The sequence below is a fragment of the Jaculus jaculus genome, chromosome 1 (assembly GCF_020740685.1).
Source record: "Jaculus jaculus isolate mJacJac1 chromosome 1, mJacJac1.mat.Y.cur, whole genome shotgun sequence".
Lineage (NCBI taxonomy): Eukaryota > Metazoa > Chordata > Mammalia > Rodentia > Dipodidae > Jaculus > Jaculus jaculus.
In genome coordinates this window covers 228,565,382-228,583,003 of record NC_059102.1, presented here as the reverse complement: position 1 = coordinate 228,583,003, position 17,622 = coordinate 228,565,382, and the positions used below count along the sequence as shown (strand labels likewise).

Sequence of the window (17,622 nt, the reverse complement as noted above, 5' to 3'; positions counted from 1 at the left end):
TATTTAGTTTTTTAGTTTGTTTTTTTTTTTTAGTACCTTATTTAGTTTTCCCAGGTAGGGTCTCACTCTTAGAATTCACTATGTAGTCTCTGAGTGCCCTTAAGCTCTTTCTTTGCTTCCCGAGTGCTAGGCTTAAAGGTGTGTGCCACCACACCCGGCTGTAAATAAATATTTAAACCAGGGCTGGAGAGATGGCACAGCAAGCAGTTAAGGGCACTTGCCTGCAAAGCCAAAGGACACAGGGTCTCTTCCCCAGTAGGCACGTAAAACCAGATGCAGAAAGTAACACATGCAAGCCAGGTGTGGTGGCACACGCATTTCATCCCAGCACTCGGGAGGCAGAGGTAGGAGGATCGCCATGAGTTCGAGGCCACCCTGAAACTACATAGTGAATTCCAGGTCAGTCTGGACCAAAGTGAGACCCTCCCTCTAGAAAAAAAAAAAAAAGTAACACATGCATCTGGAGTTCATTTGCAGTGGCTGGAGGCCGTGGCCCACCCATTTTCTCTCTCTCTCTCTTTCTCTCTCTCACACACACGCATAAATAATCTTTCTTAAATCACAAATAAAGAAGAAGAAAAAAAAAAAAGACTTGCTTTGCCAAGTGTGGGATGCATCCTCCCTCCATGTGTCCGGTGAATAAAGAGCAGGCACACACACAGCACCAGAGGCTGAAAGCCAAGACAGCAACTCAGATAGTTTGAAAGATTTTTTGTTTTCAGTGCTATGAATTGAACACAAGGCTTCATAATTACAAAGTAACGAGCACCTGAGCGATATCACCAGATGGGCTAGAGAGCAAGACTCTACCTCAAAAAAAACAAAACAGGGCTGGAGAGATGATGGCTTAGCAGTTAATGTACTTACCCGTGAAGCCAAATTACCCAGGTTCAGTTCCCCAGGATCCATGTAAGCCAGATGCACAAGGTGGTGCATGTGTCTGGAGTTTGTTTGCAGCAGCTGAAAGCCCTGGGACACCCATTCTCTCTATCTGCCTCTGTGTGTGTGTGTGTGTGTGTGTGTGTGTGTGTCTCAAATAAAGTAAAATTTAAATAGGGCTGGAGCTCTCTCTCTCTGATCACTTAAGAACTTGCACTTGGGAGAGTTTTTTTCTCTGCTGTGCCTGGGTTGCTTGGCCTAGACCCTAGCCAAGACCCAGCCAGGAGAGCCCCCTAGCCCTCACGCTCCACATGGGCTCTTTAACCCCTCCAACTCCCCACATGGTGAGAGCTCCTTGAACTTTCTTTTTTCTTTTCATGCTTTTCTCCCCAGATTCATACCTGGTCACAAGGACTCCTGAGCTACACATGGGCCTTTGGGCTCTACCTGGTGTACTTCTCCCCCACTTTACATAGAGGCTGGGTGTGGTGGCGCACGCCTTTAATCCCTGCACTCGGGAGGCAGAGGTAGGAGAATCACCGAGAGTTCGAGGCCATCCTGAGACTACATAGTGAATTCCAGATCAGCCTGGGCTAGAGGGAGACCCTATGTTGAAAAACAAAACAAAACAAAAATGTGTGTGTGTGTGTGTGTGTGTTGTGTGTGTGTGTGTGTGTGTGTGTGTTTAGCTGAAGAGATGGCTTAGCAGTTAAGCCACTTGCCTACTAAGCCTAAAGACCCAGGTTCAGTTCCCCAGAACCCACCTAAGACAGATGCACATGGTGGCACATGTGTCTGGAGCTCTTCTGCAGTGGCTAGATGCCCTGGCATGACCATTCTCCCCCTCTCTCTCTCAAATAAATAAATACATAAAAATAAGATATAAAATAATTTAAAAGTAGGGCTGTAGAGATGGGTTAGTGGTTAAGACACTTGCCTGCGAAGCCTAAGAACACATGTTCTAGTGAATCTCCAGATCCCACTTAGCCAGACACAGTGATGCAAACACGCAATGCTGCACAAGCACCACAAGGGGGAACTGCATCCGGAGTTCGTTCACAGTGACTGAAAGGCCCTGATGCACCCATTCTCTCCCTCTCTCTCTCTTTCTCTCTCTCTAAAATAAAATAAAATTAAAAAGTAAATGTGAAAAAGAAAAATAAAGGGCTGGACAGATGGCTTACTGATTAAGGCGCTTGCCTACAAAGCCAAAAGACCCAGGTTCAGTTCCCCAGTATTCACATAAAGCCAGATGCACTAGGTGGCACATGCATCTGGAGTTCGTTTGCAGTCACTAGAGGCCCTGACATGCTTGACATGCTCACTCTCCCTCCCTATCTGCCTCTTTCTCTCTCTCTCAAATAAATACATAAAAGAAAGAAAGAAAGAGGGAGGGAGGGAGGGAGGGAAGGAAGGAAGGAAGGAAGGAAGGAAGGAAGGAAGGAAGGAAGGAAGGAAGGAAGGAAGGAAAGAAGGAAGGAAGGAAGGAAGGAAGGAAAACTAGAGTTGTAGAGATGGCTCAGCAGATAAGGCACTTGCCTGCAAAGTCTAACAACCTGGGTTCAATTCCCCAGTACCCACATAAAACCAGATGTACAAAGTGGTGCATGCATCTGGAGTCTATTTGCAACAGCTGGAGGTCCTGGTGCACCCATTGTCTCTGTCTCTCTCCTATCTCTTTCTGCTTGCAAATAAATCATATATAATGGCTGGATATGATGCTGCACTCCTTTAATCCCAGCACTTGGGAGGCAGAGGTAGGAGGAACACTGTGAGTTTGAGGCCAGCCTGGGCTAAAGTAAGACCTCTACCTCAAAAAATTAAAATAAAATAGAATGAAGCCAGTCATGGTGACACATGTCTTTAGTCCCAGCACTGGCAAGGCTGAGGCAGGAGTATCGCTGTGAGTTCAAAGCCAGCCTGAGACTACAGAGTGAGTTCCAGGTCAGCCTGGGCTAGAATGAGACCCTTCCTGGGGAGGAAAAACTAATAATAACAAAATAAAGAAAACATAAGCACACAGCTGGTCTGTTGCTCTCCCATAAAGACTGAGACAGGAAGCAGTAGCTGATGAGGGAACTGGATTCCCTGGGGTCCTGAAGGGATCCTGTCAGTCACCTGCAACCACAGGGGATCTTTACACGATCTTGGCTTCTAACTTGATGCTTGTGACCATGTCTAGAGGCAGCTTGCACCTTTAGTGAAAGCTTTTGAAACTCATCCAGGGTTGATCTGCACTTGGCTATCTGCCAGACAACCTTGAAGTCTGTTATGGATGGGAAAAAGCAGGAGTATAGAGAAAATGCCACTGCTGCCCACAGGTGGGGTGACACAGGCAGTCTCCTCTCCTCCTGAGCACTTGGTTTCCTCATCGGTACCAGGGCATCTTTTGGAATCCTGCTCACAGCAGAGCTGAGACAGCGACTGAGAGCCTCATGTCTATCTCTATGAGAGAACCCACCTTGTCCCTCTTGGTTCCAGAAAATATGGAGATGGACAGAGGACTAACTTGGCCTTGATTGCTATGTGTGCATTTGGCACTGCTCTGTCCAATAGAAATGTAGCATGAACCACTGTGGATTCATTATATTACATTACATTACATTACATTACATTACATTACATTACAAATCAGTGAGAAGAATTGGGTGGCAATAATTTCAGCAGTGTTTTAAATTTTATCCAGTATACCCAAAATCTCTCTCTCTCCATATATAGATGGTACAAGATAGGGTCTCAATCTAGCCTAGGTTGACCTAGAATTCACTCTGCATTCTCAGGGTGGCCTTGAACTCATGGCGATCCTCCTACCTCTGTCTCCTGAGTGCTGGGATTAAAGGCGTGCACCACCATGCCCAGCTTATATATTTTTTATTTGAGTGTGTGTGTATGTTTATACATAACAGTGTCTTGTTGCTGCAAACACCAGAGACATGTGCCAGTTTTTCTTTTTAATTTATTTTGAGACAGAAAGAGGCAGAGAGAGAGAATGGGCACACCCGTGCCTCTAGCCATTGCAAACAAACTCAAGTCGCATGTGCACCTTTGTGCATCTGGCTTTTGTGGGTACTGGGGTATCAAACCTGGGTCCTTAGGCATGACGGGCCTTAGCCACATAGCCATCTCTCCAACCCAGTGTGTCGCTTTTTGCATCTAGCTTTATGTGGGTATTGAGGAATTGGATGTGGGTCATCAGGTTTTGCAAGCAAGCACCTTTAATCACTAAGCCACCTCAAGAGCCCCTCCAGAAACTCTTTCAACACAGTTTGTTGAGATATTTGACATTTTTCTCATGATCACCAACATTACCAACATTGTCATCACTGTGATGGTTTATATTGTCAACTTGATTCGACCTAGAGTCACCTAGGAAAACTATCTTCTGGGTATGTCTGTAAAGGATTGTTCTTTTATGTATATTTTTTATTTTACTTGACGTAGGATTTCACTCTAGCCCAGGCTGACCTGGAGTTCACTCTGTAGTCTCAGGGTGGCTTTGAACTCACGGCAATCCTCCTACCTCTGCCTCCCCAGTGCTGGAATTAAAGATGTGCACCACCACACCTGGCTCTATCTTTTTTTGTTTGTTTGTTTGCTTGTTTGTTTTTGTTGTTTTTTCAAGGTAGAGTCTCTCTTTAGCCAAAGCTGACCTGGAATCCACTATGTAGTCTCTCAGGATGGCCTCGAACTCACAGCTATCCCCCTACCTCTGCCTTCAAAATGCTGAGATTAAGGGCGTGTGCTGCCATGCCTGGCTTGGAAGGATTATCTTGATGATGTTCACCGAGGTGGGAAGACCCACCTTAATTGTGAAGGGCACCACTCAAGGGGCTGGTGAGAGCTGCCTGAGCGTCAGCTCTCATCTCGGTGCTTCCTTGTGTCAGACACAATGCGGCCAGCTCCTGAGTGCTTCTTCAGGCAGTGCCTTCCATGGTGGACTGTAACTTTGAATTATAGGCTGAAACAGACCCTCTTTCCTTAAGTTGCTTCTGGTCAGGTCGTTTGTCCAGCAATGAGAATGTAACTAATACAATTAACATCATCAATGCCATCACCACTATCAGAAACACCATCATCCTGATTATGCTGACAGCTCCACCTTTACTGGCTTTTTGGCCTCAGATACGATGCTGAACTTCTCAGCACTGTTTTCCCAAATGGAAGGGTAGGACATGGCCTCCACTCTGTCCTTAGCCCTGCCTAACAGTCACCGTAAGAGAGTGTCAGCCCAGGGCTGGAGAGATGGCTTAACAGTTAAGGAGCTTGCCTGCGAAGCCTAAGGACCCATATTCAACTCCCCAGATCACACGTAAGCCAGAAGCCCAAGATGATGCATGCACAAGGTCACGCATGTGCACAAGGTGGCACATGTGTCTGGAGTTTGATTGCAGTGGCTGAAGAACCTGGCATGCCAATAATCTCTCTGTCTCTCATAAAAAATAATTAAAAAAAAATAAAACAGAGAAAGGGCTGGAGAGATGGCTTAGCAGTTAAGGGCTTGCCTGTAAAACCTAAGGACCCCGGTTCAAGGCCCGATTCTCCAGGACCAATGTTAGCCAGATGCACAAGGGGGCGCACGCGTCTGGAGTTCATTTGCAGTGGCTGGAAGCCCTGGCGTGCCCATTCTCTCTCGTTCTCTCTCTCTCTCTCTCTCTCTGCCTCTTTCTCTCTCTGTCACTCTCAAATAAATAAATAAAAATGAACAAAAAAAAAACAGAAAAAAAGGGCTGGAGAGATGGCTTAGTGGTTAAGGCGCTTGCCTGTGAAGCCTAATGATTCTCTCTCCAGATCCCATGTAAGCCAGATGCCCAAAGGGGACACAAGTGCAAGCTTGCACATGCCCACTAGGTGGCACAAGCATACAAGCATCTGGAATTTGATTGCAGTGGCTGAGGCCCTGGTATGCTAATTCTCTTTCTCTCTCTCTCTCTCTCTCTCTCTCTCTCTCTCTCTCTCTCTCTCTCTCTCTCTCTCTCTCTTTCTCTCTGCCACATGCGCACGCTCTCTCTATAAAACAAACCAAAAAAAAAAAAAAATGCGCCGGGCATGGTGGCACACTCCTTTAAATATATTTTATTAATTTATCTGAGAGAAAGAGGCAGAGAAAGAGGGGGAAAGAATGGGTGTGCCCGAGCCACCAGCCACTCGCTGCAAAGGAACTCCAGATACATGTGCCCCTTTGTGCATCTGGTTTACATGGGGCCTGGAAAATCAAACTGGGATCCTTTGGCTTTACAGGCAAGTGCCTTAACCACTAAGCCATCTCCCCAGCCCATTTTTAATTTTATTTTTAAAATATATGGCACACTCTTTTAATCCCAGCACCTGGGAGGCAGAGGTAGGAGGATCACCATGAGTTTGAGGCCATCCGGAGAGACTACATAGTGAATTCCAGGTCCGCCTGAGCCAGAGTGAGACTCTACCTTGGGGAAAAAACAAGAATGTGAGCCCAGGCTTTGAGCTCTTACAGGGTTCACGCTTGTGGTCATCTGGACAGCTGCCCATCTGATTCACATGCAGAACTAGGAAGGTTCCTAGGGCATAGAGGCAAGCAAAACCAGATGTGACACAATACTCTGCATACATAGCCCAATCAGTTAGGTGGAGAGTGACACAGTCATGAGCTTGGTGGTGACCTATTGGGTCCCAGGGCTCCAGGTATGGTCACTGTGCTTTGGGGCCACTGGCCAGCTTCACTAAGGCACCTGCCACTATCTCTTTTCTGATACCTGTTGACCACAAATGACCACAGACTTAGCCCCTTCTTCATGGACAGGGGTCTTTGAACTATTTATAAGAACTCAAGGGAGAATGCCTAGAACTGTCTGAAAAACACTATGAAGGCGTGGTGTGCACACCTTTAGTCCCAGCACTTTGGAGGCAGAGATAGGAGACTTGCCATGACTTTCAGGCCACCTTGAGACTACATAGTGATTTCCACATCAGCCTGGACTAAATAAAGCAAAGCCCTATGTCAAAAAAAGGGGGTGGTAGCCGGGCGTGGTGGCGCACGCCTTTAATCCCAGCACTCGGGAGGCAGAGGTAGGAGGATCGCCATGAGTTCGAGGCCACCCTGAGACTCCATAGTGAATTCCAGGTCAGCCTGGGCTACAGTGAGACCCTACCTTCAAAAAAAAAAAAAAAAAAAAGGGGGTGGTGTCTAAAGGGATGGCGTAGCAGTTAAGGCATTTGCCTGCAAAGCCAAAGGTCCCAGGTTCAATTCCCCAGGACCCACATAAGCCAGATGTACAAGGGGGCGCACGCATCTGGAGTTCATTTGCAGTGGCTGGGGGCCGTGGTGTGCCCATTCTCTCTCTGTCTCCCTCCCTCTTTTTGTGTCAAATTGATTAGTTAATTAATTTTACAAATTCTGAAAAACTCAATTAAGCTCTGGCAGTGCCTCCCATACTCCCTAAAACTGTGGAGGCAAGCATGCTCACCCCAGGGTCTCTTCCCCTCTACCCCTTCCATCAGGCGCTGGTAGGCCGCCATCGCCTGGCCTGTCAGTGTATGCTTCCTTGCTCTTGGGGGGGAAAGCAGGAGCTCTGGGAGGCCCAGAAGATCTCACAGAGCCTCTCCATGGAGTACCACCTCGCTACTGCAGCCCTAGAACCCCAGGCTTCTATATGCTGCCCATCTTGGCATAGATAGCCAATTCCTATGAGTCTGTAGCCCCATGGGGACTTTATGGCACAGCTCCTTTGACAGGCATAATTTAAAACTCTGGAGCTGCCAGGTGTGGTGGCACAGCCCTTTAATCCCAGAGGTAGGAGGATTGTCATGAGTTTGAGGCTAGCCTGGGACTACATAGTGAATTCCAGGTCAGCCTGGGCTACAGTGAGACCCTAGCTCAAAACAATTTTTTTTTTTATAAAAATTCTGTTAGGAAAAAGAGGCAGGAAAACTGCCATAAGCTTCAAGACAGCCTGAGCTACAATATGAGACTCTGTCTAAAAAAAAAAAAAAAAAAAAAAAAAAAGGCACTGGGGCTGGAGGGATGGATCAGCAGTTAAGGCATTATCCTGCAAAGCCAAAGGAGCCAGGTTCAATTCCCCAGGACCCACATAAGCCAGATGCACAAGGTAACACATGTGTCCGGAGTTCGTTTGCAGAGGCTAGAGGCTCCGGCACACCCATTTTTTCTCTCTCTCCCTCTCCCTCTCCCTCTCTCTCTCTCTCTCTCTCTGCCTCTAATAAATGAATAAAAAATAAAAGGCATGGTGGCACACACCTTTAATCCCAGCTCTCAGGAGGCTGAGGTAGGAGGATTGCTGTGAATTCAAGGCCCACCTGAGACTTCAGAGTGAATTCCAGGTCAGCCTGGGCTAGAGAGAGACTCTGCCTCAAAAGGAACAGAAACAAAAACAAACAAACCAAAAAATCCACAAGGTAGCCAGGCATGGTGTTGTGCTCCTTTAACCCCAGTCCTCAGAAGCCTGAATCCGGAGGATGAGCTGCATAGGGAGATCCTGTCTCAAAAACAACAACAAAAAAGCCGGCCGGCTGTGGTAACTCACACCTTTAACCTCAGCACTTGGGAGGCAGAGGTAGGAGAATCACTGTGAGTTCGAGGCCAGCCTGAGACTACATAATGAATTTCACGTCTGCCTCTCAGCCTGGATTAGAGCAAGACCCTACCTTGAAAAACCTAAATAAAGAAATAAAGAAATAAACAAATCACCAAAACACCTGAGGTCAGATACAGTTTGTAAGGGGGGCCTGTGTGTGAAGCCCAATCCCATGCAGACAGCTTGATGGAGCGGATGGCGGACCCTGGGAGGAGGACTGTCCCAGCAGTGCTGGCTGGAGAGTAGGAACCTATTGGAGGGTTTGGAGCTTGGCAGATGTGGTGTGCCTCAGTGACAGGGGAGGCTGCTGAACCCTGGTGTTTGGAAGGGGGAGGAAGAGCTACTTCCAGGTCTGGGGTCCTAGGGCCACAAATCCACTTATGGTTGGAAACCTGCATCCTTGGAGATGAGCCGGGGCATTTGTGGCAGGAAGGCAGAAGTGGCTGCCCAATTCCTCCTAAGTGTGAGGCCACAGTGGCTAAGGTGGCCTGACCATGACCCATGAGGAGTACCATGAAGGAGTCTGCCCTTCCTCTTGAGGCCGGAGAGAAGGAGCAGCTGTGGGATGGGCACTGACAGAAGCTGCTAGGTTGCTATGTGGAGGATGCACAGGGAGGGCCAGGAGGAGGCCTTGGATATCACCCAGGGGCCCATGGAGTGCAGAGGCATAGCAGGGCCTGCGTCCAGCACAGAGACTTCAACAGCTCCACTCTGCCTGCTGTCTTTTGTTCAGCCAGGCCTGTGGAAAAGAGGAAGGGAAACAATGCAAGGAAAGAGGAAGGTCCCAGGGGCATGGGGCTTCCTGTTGACCTAGGGAGAGAGACAGCCATGCAGATGGCCAGGGATGTGTGGTGCCTCCATGGGCCCTGCCCATGAGAACACATTCTCATCTTTTTTTCTTTTTTTTTTTGTGGTGGGGGGGTTTTGAGGTAGGGGCTCACTATGGCTGACCTGGAAATCACTATGTAGTGTCAGGGTGACCTCAAACTAAAGGTGATCCTCCTACCTCTGCCTCCTGAGTGATTAAAAGTGTGTGCCACCACACCCAGCTTCATCTATCTATCTATATCTATCTATATCTATATCTATTTATTTATTTGACAGAGAAAGAGGGAGAGAGAGAGAATGGGCACGCCAGGACCTCCAGCCATTGCAAACTAATTCCAGATGCATGTGCCCCCTTGTGCATCTGGCTAACGTGGGTCCTGGGAAATTGAACCTGGGTCCTTTGGCTTTGCAGGCAAACACCTTACCCATCCTCCAGCCCTCATATTTTTTTAAAATATATTTTATTTATTTATTTGAGAGAGAGAGAAAGGGAGAGAGAGAGAGAGAGAGGGCAAGCCAGGGCCTCCAGCCACTGCAAACGAACTCCAGATGCATATGCCCCCTTGTGCATCTGGCTTACGTGGGTCCTGGAGAATCAAACCAGGATCCTCTGGCTTTACAGGCAAAAGCCTTAACCATTAAGCCATCTCTCCAGTCCCACATTCTCATCTTCCTGGCAGTCCAACCCCAACCTGGAATCTAGGTAGGAATTCTCTGCATTCCTGCACCACGCAGTGCCTGAAGGATTCCTGCAGAGTTAGCTCCTTTTCCCTCTGGGTTGGCCCAGCCCTCAGATATTTGGGTGCACCAGGAGAGGATGAAGGAGGAGGCCTGCTGGGAATTTTAAGCTCTGGGTCTTCCACTCCCCCACCGGCCCATGCAATGTGTGTTGTTGGCCAGTCCAGCTCAGCGTAGTCTGGGTGGTGCTTCCTGCAGCCGGGGAACGCTTGCTGAGAGCTCCTGCACACTGTGTGGCTGAGGCCAAGCATGCTGCCTACTAGCTGAGGCCCTTGACCTGCTGACTGTTGACGGGTAGCTTGATTGCCAGGTGTTTCCCCTGATAACAAACCCACCATAATTGAAAACAAAGACAGGCTCAGTGAAGAGACTCCTAGAAGCCAGGGGGGAGAGTGAGGGGCAATAGATAACGGGTGCGGGTGTGGGTCAGGGTGTGAATGGGGACTGTGGGTTCAGCGATGGTGTGGGCGTTGGCCCTGCAGGAACCTTGGCTATGGCAACTTCTGTAGGGACCGTGTCAGGGACACTGCACACTTTCTTGGTTTCTCCCTCTGTCTATATGCATCTCTATCTCTCCTGTGTCGTGAATAGAGATCTCAGGGGGGAATAGATCCTAGGGCTACACACATCTAAGCAAGAGCTCTACCCCTCACTAGGCCACACACCTAACCCAGGGGAGGGATTCTAACCGGAAGCACCCAAGAAGCAGAGCTTGAGTCAAAGGTTTCAACTAGAATTCTGCTGGGATAGGCCTCACAGGAAACAATGTGAGGGACAAGGGGGCCAGGCAGGCCAGGCAGGGCCATGGAGATTCAGCCTTGGCTGGGCTGCCTCTGCCGCTGGCCACTCAGTCACCCCAAGGGTCCTCTGAAGAGCCGGCAGAGCACATTTTCAGGACTCAGTTTACCCACAACTCTCAAAGAGCTTCCTTCTGGAGTGGACACGTATGCACAAGGATGTGTCCTGGGCATCTCATGCTCCCTTCCAACACAGCTTTGAGCAGGAAATGGGCATGGGAGGGGCCTGGTCAGGGCTGGGAGCCAGTGTGACATCATTTCTGTTGTCTGTGGACTCACTGAGCTTGCTGTCTGGGGTCAGTGATCAGTGGTCTGCAGTAGTATCTGACAAAGGCCCTTACCTCATGGCTCTCTGGGACACTGAATGGTCATTCTATGCTGGCTCTGGAGGTGTCAAATCCCTGATACAGAGCTCAGGAACCCCCACATCTGTGGCAATGATGGTCATACCCAAAAAGCAGGGTTTGTCACTAGAAGAAGCTCCCAATGTCTCAGGTAGTCAGACATAGCATGGTGACTACTGAGCAGCTAAAGGGTTCTTGAGGTGTTCAGAAGAACTGGTAGTTTGAAGAAGGCATCCCAGGTGGTGGGGTGACCAAGAGAGATGCACTGGGTGCTATCAGGGGTGCTATGGTGCAGAAACATGGTGGTTGAAAAATGAGGGCTGGAGAGATGACTTAGCAGTTAAGGTACTTGCCTGCAAAGCCTAGCGACCCAGGTTCAATTCTCCAGGTCCCACCTAAGCCAGATGCACATGGTGGCACATACGTCTGGAGTTTGTTTGCAGTGGCTAGAGGCCCTGGTGTGCTCATTCTCACTCTCTTCCCCCTCTCTCTAATAAAGAAATAAATAAAAATAAATCTTAAAAAAAAAAAAAGAATGAGGATTAACAGCCCTGAGAGCTGTGGGTGGTGGTCATTGTCCCTTGTGAGAACAGGAGTGATATGGTCAGGCTCCAGGACCTAGATGCTCAGGACCACCCCTTCCATCTCTGCTCGTAGCCAAGGTCATCAGGAGAAGAGGCCTGTCCACTCACTGCTTCTCTGTGTTCGGTGACCAACAAGAGTGCATTCTGCCTTTCCCTGAGCAGTAGATGATCTCTGTCCTGGGGGCCAAGAGACACTGGGACGCCGTCAGCATGGAGGAAAGGCAGGGCACAGAGCTGCCAGGGCAGGTTAACAGGGCACAGTGACGGAGGGCATCCAGGTGGCATCAAAGTGCTTGGTTACAATCCCTCTTGAAGTTTCCTGTAAAAAAGGAAAGGGGTGAGTCCTTCGGCATCTCCACCCCTGAGCTGTCCCTGCCTCCACACTGACCTGTGGGCAAGAGAAGGGGGAGTGGCAGCCAAGCTTACCACAGGCCGCTTTGTTCCCCTCTGGGCTGTGAGCAGCCTTCCAGGAGAGGGCTGTGAATACCTGCTGGCCTGCAAGAGCAGCGTGAGGAGAGCCAGCCCCAGGGAGGAGGCCAGGGAGCAATCACCAGGGCTGGATAGAGGTGATGAGGCTGAGCACGCCTTTGATCCCAGCACTCGGGGAGCAGAAGTAGAAGGATCGCTATGAGTTCAAGGCCACCCTGAGCCTACATAGTGAATTCCAGGTCAGCCTGAGCTAGAGTGAGACCCTTCCTCAAAAAAAAAAGGGGATGAGGCTGAGGCTGAGGCGGGGAGCAGCTTCCATCTTTCCCCCAGTGTTGCCCTCCCAGAAGCACCCATGTGCCCACTGCTGCTCCTGAAAGATGCCGGGGTGGGGCAGGGCTGTGGAGGGCTGCTCAGAAGCTGTCAATCATAGCAGCCTGGTCTGTCCCAAAGCCCTTACACTGCCCTTGTCCTGATGGCTGTCAGCCGTGGGGACGCACATATGGATTCAAGTTGGGGCCTTCAGCCTCCAGTTTCTTTAGGGCCTGTTTCTCCATCGACCCATCTAGTCAGGTTCTGGTTTCACTGCTCATGTAGGGTAATGAAACCACAGGCACACTGCTAAGCCTCTTTTTTTTTTCCCTCCCCTTTGGTTTTTTGAGGTTTCACTGTGTAGTCTCAGGATGGCCTCGAACTCAAGGCAATCCTCCTACCTCTGCCTCCTGAGAGCTTTAATCCTAAGGCTCATTTGGAAAACATCGATGACTAATCATGCAGCCTTTACTCCACTCCCATCTTCCTCACTTCCTCACAGCCATGCGGCCGAACATCTCTTCCCTGTTCCTATTAGCAGTTTGCCAAAAGGCCTCCGGCCAGAGACCTTGTTGGCACAATTCCCAGTGGGATCTCCACTACCAACCTTTTCTCTTTCCTGCTTTCTTTTCTTCCTTCTTCCCTTTCCTCCCTCCTTCCCTCTCTTTCAGACAGGGTCTCATGTAGCCCAGGCCAGCCTGGAACTTAGGATGACCCCAAACGACTTATCATCCTACTTCTATCTCACATTACAGCTATGAGACACCGTGCCATGCTTTTTTATTTTTTTTCCTGAGGTAGTCTCACTCTAGCCCAGGCTGACCTGGAACTCACTCTGTAGTCCCAGGCTGGCCTCAATCTCACATCAATCTTCCTACCTCTGCCTTCTGAGTGCTAGGTTTAAAGGCATGTGCCACCATGCCCATCTCAAGGTTCTTAAAACTGTTCACTGTTAAAAAAAAAAAAAAGTGGGGCATGGTGACACATACCTTTAATCCCAGCACTTGGGAGGCAGTGGTAGGAGGATCAGGTCTCTGTGAGTTCAAGGCCTCCCTGAGACTCTGTAGTCTCACTCTGTAGTGAGATCCTACCCTAAAAAAAACAAAAAGAACAACAAAAAAAAAATAGTGAGCCAGGCACATGGTGGTACACACCTTTAATCCCAGCACTCAGGAGGCAGAGGTAGATGGATCACTGTGAGTTTCAGGTCACCCTGAGACTACATAGTGTATTCCAGGTCAGCCTGGGCTAGAGTGAGACCCTACATCAATAATAATAATAATAATAATAATAATAATAATGTGGGGCTGGGGAGATGGCTCATTGGTTAAGATGCTTGCCTGCAAAACCTAAGGACCCAGGTTCAATTCCCAATACCCACATAAAGCCAGATGCACTAGGTGGCGCATGCGTCTGGAGTTCCTTTGCAGTGGCTAGAGGACCTGGCATGCCCATTCTGTCTACCTGCCTCTTCCTCATAAATAAATAAAATATTTGGGGCTGGGGAAATGGCTTAGCAGTTAAGGCATTTGACTCTGAAGCCTAAGGACCCAGGTTTGATTCCCCAGGACCCATGTTAACCAGATGCACAAGGGGGCACATGGTCTGGAGTTTGTTTGCAGGGGCTAGAAGCCCTGGAAATCCCATTCTCTCGTTCTCTCTGCCTCTTCCTCTCTCTCTCTCAATTAAATAAATAAAATATTAAAAAGTATTTTAAGGGGCTGGGGAAATGGCTTAGTGTTTAAGGCGTTTGCCTGTGAGTCCTAAGGATCCCCATTTGATTCCCCAGGACCCACGTAGGCCAGATGCACAAGGGGGCACATGTGTCTGGAGTTCATTTGCAGTGGCTAGAGGCCCTGCTGTGCCCATTCTCTCTTTCTTTCAAATAAATAAATATATATACATTTTTAAAAAGTATTTTAAAAGTGATGTGGAAAGGCTGGCTGTGGTGGCACATGCCTTTAATCCCAGCACTCAAGTGGCAGAGGTAGGAGGATTGCTGTGAGTTCAAGGCCACCCTGAGTCTACCTAGTAAATTCCAGGTCTGCCTGGGCTAGACCCTACCTCGAAAACACACACACACACACACACACACACACACACGGTGACGCGGCATGTGTGGTGTGGTGTATGCGTGTGTACGTGTCCCTGTGGCGCCGTGCCCTCTTCGAAGGTGGGTGCTCTCCTTCCCTGCAGTGGCTGGAGAGGAGCTTCCATGCCTCCCCCATCGCTCTTTGACTTGTTCTTACTTGACTCTCTTCTCTTACTGATTCCAGAGCTTGCTGGGTTTTTTTTTTTTTTTTGCAAATCTCAATGCTTTTCTGGTCTCTGCTCCCCACAAAACTGGGGTTACAGACATGTGTGACCACACCCAGTGGTTTATGTGAGTCCTAAAGATTGAACTGGAGCAGTCTCTCAGGCCTCCTCATGCCCTCATAATTGCACAGGAAGTGCTCTTAACTGCTGAGCCATCTCTCCAGCTCTCTCTCTCTCTTTTTGTTTTGTTTTGCTTTTCATGGTAGGGTTTCACACTAGCCCAGGCTGACCTGGAATTCATTATGTACTGTCAGGCTGGCCTCAAACTCACAGCAATTTTTCTACCTCAGCTTACTAATTAGTGGGATTAAAGGCATACGCCACCATAATAGGCTTTCTTTTTTCTTTTTTTTTTTAATTAATTATTTATTTATTTGAGAGCGACAGACACAGAGAGAAAGACAGATAGAGGGAGAGAGAGAGAATGGGTGCGCCAGGGCTTCCAGCCTCTGCAAACGAACTCCAGACGCGTGCGCCCCCTTGTGCATCTGGCTAATGTGGGACCTGGGGAATTGAGCCTCGAACCGGGATCCTTAGGCTTCACAGGCAAGCGCTTAACCGCTAAGCCATCTCTCCAGTCCCGAAAATAATTATAATTTTAAAAAAGCCTATTATGGGGGCTGGAGAGATGGCTTAGCGGTTGAGCGCTTGCCTGTGAAGCCTAAGGACCCTGGTTCAAAGCTCAATTCTCCAGGACCCATGTAAGCCAGATGCACAAGGGGGTGCATGCGTCTGGAGTTTGTTTGCAGTGGCTGGAGGCCCTGGCACGTCCATTCTCTCTCTCTATCTGCCTCTTTCTCTCTCTGTCTGTCGCTCTCAAATAAATAAATAAATAAATAAATAAATAAATAAATAAATAAATAAATAAATATTATTTCCCTTTATTTATTTGACAGAGAAAAAGAGGGAGAGAGAACAGGAGAGAGCATGGGTGTGCCAGGGCCTCCAGCTATCGCAAACAAACTCCAGATGTATGCATCACCTTGTGCATCTGACTTGCATGGGTCCTGGGGAATTGAACCTGGGTCCTTTGCCTTTGTAGACAAGTGCCTTAACTGCTAAGCCATCCCTCCAGCCCTCCTTTTAAAAAAAAAAAAAAAAGGAAGAAAACTTTTATTTATTTCCAAAGAAAGAGAGCGAGAGAGAATGGGCACATCAGGGCCACCTGCCACAGCAAATGAACTCCAGAGGTATGCGCCACTTTGTGCAACTGGCTTTACATGGGTACTGGGGAATTGTACCCAGGCTGTCAGGCCTTGCCAGCGAGCAATCTCTTCAGCCCTCTTTAACTGATCTTCATCAGCAATGAGAAGGTAACTGAGATATAGTGCACCTTTTTCAATGGCCACATGACCCTGTGGATGGACCACAACTTGTCCAACAGCCCTTAGCTGATGAATCCCTGGGCTGTTTCCACCTTTTGGCTACTGATAATGATGCTGCTCTTAACATTTGTGTTGCAAATTCTGCTCGAACAGTGGTTTTCAAGTTTTCACAAATGTTATTACTGCCAGGTGTGGTGGCACATGCCTTTAATCTCAGCACTCGAAAGGCAGAGGTAGGAGGATAGCCATGAGTTCAAGGCCACCCTGAGACTACATAGTGAATTCCAGGTCAGCTTGGGCTAGAGTGAGAACCCCCCACCCAAAAAAGTTATTATTATTATTATTTGCTTGTTTTATTATAGTTCTGGGAATGCCAGTGCCTCATGCATGGTGGACAAGCACTCTAATATTAAGCCATACTCCAGACCGAAAAATTCTCTATCATGGTATAGTGGGATATGTTCTTTTATTTTAGTTTTATTTATTTAATTGAGAGAGAGAGAGAGAGAGAGAGAGAGAGAGAGAGATACAGAAATAGGTAGAGAGAGAAAGAGAGAATGGGCACACCAGGGCCTCCAGCTATTGTAAATGAACTCCAGAACTCCAGATGTGTGAGCCCTCTTGTGCATCTGGCTTACATGGGTCCTGGAGTCAAACCTGGGTCTTTTGGCTTTGCAGGCAAGTGCCTTAACTGCTAAGCCATCTCTCCAGCCCTTTATTTTATATTTCAGAGAAATAGGCAAGGAGAAAGAGAGAGAGAGAGAGAGCGAGAATGGGTGTGCCAGGGCCTCCAGCCACTGCAAACAAACTCCAGATGTATGCATCCCCTTGTGCATCTAGCTTATGTGTGTCCTGGGGAATTGAACCTGGGTCATTTGGTTTCATGGGCAAGCACCTTAAGGGCTAAGCCATCTCTCCAGCCCATTATTTTTCTTTTCTTTTCTTTCTCATTTTTTTGAGGTAGGGTCTTGCTCTGGCCCAGGATGATCTGGAATTCACTATGTAGTCTCAAAGTGACCTTAAACTCACAGTAATCCTCCTACCTCTGCCTCCCAAATGCTGAGATTAAAAGGCAAGTGCCACCACACCCGGCTTTCTTTTTTACATTAGTTATGGACACATTCAGTATGTAAACAGCACATGAAAAATATGGAATACTTCACGAATTTGCATGTCATCCTTGTGTAGGGGCCATGCTAATCTTCTCTGTGTCATTCCAATTTTAGTATATGTGCTGCCAAAGCGAGCGCAATTTTTGTTGTTGTTGATGTTGCAGTCCGGTTTGCATTGCTGGTAGAAATCACCCAAGCAAGAACAGCTTCTGGGGAAAAAAAAAAAAAAAGAGGTTTCTTTTGGCTTACAAGCTCGAGGGGAAGCTCCACAATGGCAGGGGGAAAGAGTGGCATGAGCAGAGGGTGGACATCACCCCCTGGCCAACATAAGGTAGACCATAGCAACAGGAGAGTGTGCCAAATACTGGCATGGGGAAACTGGCTATAACACCC

At 48.3% G+C, this 17,622-nt stretch overlaps 1 non-coding gene across 1 annotated transcript; it reads right to left on the bottom strand.

The window, feature by feature from the left end:
• Window positions 1–17,260: 17,260 nt before the first annotated feature.
• LOC123458156 lies at window positions 17,261–17,367 on the bottom strand. Its single transcript, XR_006635454.1, has one exon. It is a non-coding gene; the product is annotated as a U6 spliceosomal RNA (small nuclear RNA).
• Between the last annotated feature and the right edge of the window lie 255 nt (window positions 17,368–17,622).